The following is a 4,005-nucleotide window of genomic DNA, read 5'->3' as shown; positions in this document are numbered from 1 at the left end:
TTATTTATTTATTTATTTATTTATTTATTTATTTATTTATTTATTGTCATCTCTGGTTGTACTCCTTGCGGCTCTCACCTTTCACACGTCTGGTGTTGGGATGCTTTTCCTGTCTGACGCCATTTAGTTCGCCTCAATTTGTGCAAATATATGCAAATAGATGCTAACAGGAGATAATTGCCATCCCGTCTAATTGTTGTGTTCCGTATTGTTTTCAAGAAACTATTCCCACAGTGGCAATAACACATGATGAGACGCCTCACTGAAGTGTATGCACACACTAACACACAGAAAATATTACAGTCATCTGGCTTGGTGTATGGTTTTATAGGAACTTAAAGTGCTTTAAGTGAGAGCCATAACATGCTGTAGAGCAAGAGTGTATGTTTTATCAGTGASCGTTTGGTTTGTGTTCATATAAATTATTAACGCACAGTTTAACACAAATGTTTTGGTTTTTATTTGTTCAGGTTCTGGCAGTTTATTGAAGCTTTTTTTTGGGGATTGTTTCTTTTCATTTCTCTGTCTTTGTTCTCTTTAAATTAAATTACCAGATAAAGATGATAATGGTACAGCTGAGATGATTTATGTTTCACTCCTGAGTTTATCAGCAGGTTGAGCTGTCTCTGCAGGATCCCCCTCCTTTCTTAATCCCTTCTTTCTTTTTTTCCTCTCTGTCACGTCACTCTTCTTCTTCTCTTTCAATTCTCTTTCCTTTCCTGTATTCTGATTTTTGCAGTCTKCATGTGAAAATTGATAGATTTTTCCATTAAATGTTTTTGACAAAATTGTGCTTCTGACATGATTAAAGTCTTTTCATTTAGAACAAACTTACTTTATGTAATGAAACTAGGATTTCTTACAGGAATGCATACTGCATACCTTCTTGTGGGCCAACATTTTAACTAAATATTTCATGCAATCTGCTCAAAGTATGTTTGAAGAAGACTCTCAGCTACTACCACACCAGGCTTTAGCTCAGTAKCTGTAAAACTGAGTCGTAGCCATTTTTGTGTTCAGTAAGTATGATTACCTGTGGTGGCCATCTTGAATTACCGTATTTATTCAAGTATAATAGGTAAAATTTAATCCATAAAATCATCCATAAAGTTGGGAGGTAGTACTATACTTGGATAAATACTTTACTTATGCATTTTAACTGAAATATCGGCTTCATTCTCAAAATGTCTGAGTCCGGAAATGAGACCGTGTCGTAAAAAGCAGTTGAAACGAGCTTACCTCTGACACTCCTCTGTGTTTCAGAGAGAGATAATAACAGATCCTGGCAGGTGACATGATGTGGAAAAAAAAAAGGGAAAAAAGCAGTCCTGCATCTTAGTAATGATAGTGAACTAAAGACATTAGCATGTGACCGAGCCGCTCCTTGAACAACAAACACATGTTCGTCTGTAATAGCTGCCGTCTACCGGTGTTCTGAAAATGTTTGGATCCCTGAAAAAACATTTCCCCACCAGAGGGGGCGCTCGCGAGTAGGAAGYAATCTGCTTTTGCCCCAGAAGATGGCCCAAATCTCATGTGAAGTCTCTGACTTTTGTGTTGGTGCATCCTGATGGACTATGTGTAAAATGCCAGAGTTCATATGATGCTGCTACAGCTGATGTATATTTGTTGTCAAAATATCTTTTAGTATATATGTTGTTAAAATAAAATGAACAGTGCAATGATCATTTTACTGATATGTATAAAGACTGCAAAGGCTGAAAAATCTTGAAGTCTGTATGAAATTGGAGGTAGTTTGAGGATTCAATTTTTTATGCATTTTAAGCTCAAAAAAGGGGGGTCGTATTATACACTAATAAATACGGTATGTTGAATCCAAAAGGTATTCAGTTGCAGATATACATCCGGTGAATGCTTCCTAAACGTTTCATAAAAGTGTATTCGTAGGTTCATGAAATATTTTGCTAACAGACATGCAGACAAAGACATAGACAGGCATTTTTCTGATTGCTTGCTTTTCGTGGTGATCATTAAAAGAAACAAAGCATGAAAAACAGACCAGGGTAAAATAATGTATTAAAATCTAAACTGCATGCAGACTCAGCTCTGCTAAAAAAACCCCACACACAGTAACTCGTTCATGTTTTATTTAAAGACAGCAGAGTTAAAACTCCACACAGTGGAGMGAGGCATCTTTATGACTCAACCTGAAGGCACGAAGAGCAGGTGGTCTCGCATCAGGCTCCATCAGTGTGGGGGACGTCCCTGAAGGACGCGCCGGCTCTGTCCACTGGCCAATGACACGCAGTCTTACTGGAGGGTGAAGGTTGTTTGTCTTCCCGCGAGACACACTCTTCACCAAGGGCTTTCAAGGACGAGAGGTTTCACTGATAGGACAAAAAAAGAGGGGAAATGRCCATTTTTAAAATGTGCCTGCTGAGGTTGATAGTCTTGTTGGCTGTTTTGAATTWGACTCCAAAGGTTAATCGTTATTGTGAGTTTCATTCAGTATTGTTCAGCTGTTCATGAGACAAATATTCCCTCACTGGCACAGGCAATGACAATATTGCCTTCCATTTGCCTTTAGTTGGCTTATTTTTTTTGTCCTCTTCCCTGACAAGTCGTAAAAAGTAGAAGTTTCATAATAGAATCTTAGAAATTCCTGTATGGCTTTTAATTTTGATGCCACCCCAGGATTCTCGGTGGCCCCCTAATGCCCCCAACCCCTTTTAAAACACTTTTGGAGTAGAGCTGAACAAACTAGAATCCCTAGATGCTAACGGGGTTGGCACAAATGTAGCATAAACACAAGATTTTTACTATCATAACTGCTTAAAAATAACACATTTTGCTGAAATCACACAATGAAAACACAACTCCTCCTTCATTTAGTTTATTTGATTGATTTGGCTGAACTCTACAAAAGCGAATCATTTACAGATGTATCATTACTGATACGTCTTGGGTCTCGTGCATCTACACCGATTTACCCCTTATAACAGGAAAACGCATCAAAAACATGCYTATTATCTTTCAGCCTGACAACAGCTTCATTAATCGTCTGTGTCGACTTCCTTTAGATCCACCGGTGAAATACTTGAATACATCAGGACGAAATAGCCTGCGTGCCCTCCAGTTATAGCCGATAACGGGACGCTCCTGTCTTTGCTGAAGCCCACCTTTGGGATTCAGAGTAATAAATATATGGCAGGAGCACTGCTGCAGGGCGGCGCGGCAGATGGCTCTGTCAGCAGGTGAAACCGAGAGGCTCCAGTTTGTCCCGACAAATGTGAGCAGCTTTAAAAAAAAGCAGCAAAGTCGAGCTGAAACACCTGCTTGTAAAATGGACGGGTCTTAAAAGAACAGGGGGACTGTCTGACTCCCAGGAGGACAATGTGGGCGTCATTAAAGGATGTACCCTAATCCTTATCATTTATTAATGTGTGCTTTTCATCTGTGGGACAGGGCGTGTGCGCATTAGCATATATCTGTGTTTTGTCATGTTAATGCAGGGCTACAAATTAAAGCAGGACCTCTCAGGGTTTATTGAATTTAATGGTGTCCAATTATGTTGCCTCAATATGTTCTGGGTTGAGGGACAAGAGTGATACAAACAACATCAACAACAAAAAAAGATGTTTTCTGTTGGAACGAAGTCGAATTTTCCAGTTTCAGTGTGTGGTTGTGAACAAAATATAAACAACCGGAAGAGTTTTTAACTCCTCACCAGCCWTCATATTTCTCTGTGTCATCCCTCTGTCTTTACTCATCCTCCTCTGGGAACTTTCTAATGAAATCGGTTTCCATGGAGAGGCRGCGCAGAGCATTTCATGACTGTGAAGATTTCAGATTGAGGCCTCTTTTTGGGTCAAACCATGTATTTTTAACAATAACATTCAGTAACGTGCTAGTTGCTCTGGACTGGATCTTCTGAAGAGTGGAGCTGCTAGGTTAGGTTTTTTTTATATCATGAGATAGATGAGCATCTTAGAGCTGGCCTCGTGTGTGTGTGTGTGTGTGTGTGTGTGTGTGTGTGTGTGTGTG

This window comes from Austrofundulus limnaeus, unplaced genomic scaffold (genome assembly GCF_001266775.1).
Source record: "Austrofundulus limnaeus strain Quisiro unplaced genomic scaffold, Austrofundulus_limnaeus-1.0 Scaffold434, whole genome shotgun sequence".
Lineage (NCBI taxonomy): Eukaryota > Metazoa > Chordata > Actinopteri > Cyprinodontiformes > Rivulidae > Austrofundulus > Austrofundulus limnaeus.
Note: the sequence above shows the minus strand (reverse complement) of the source record.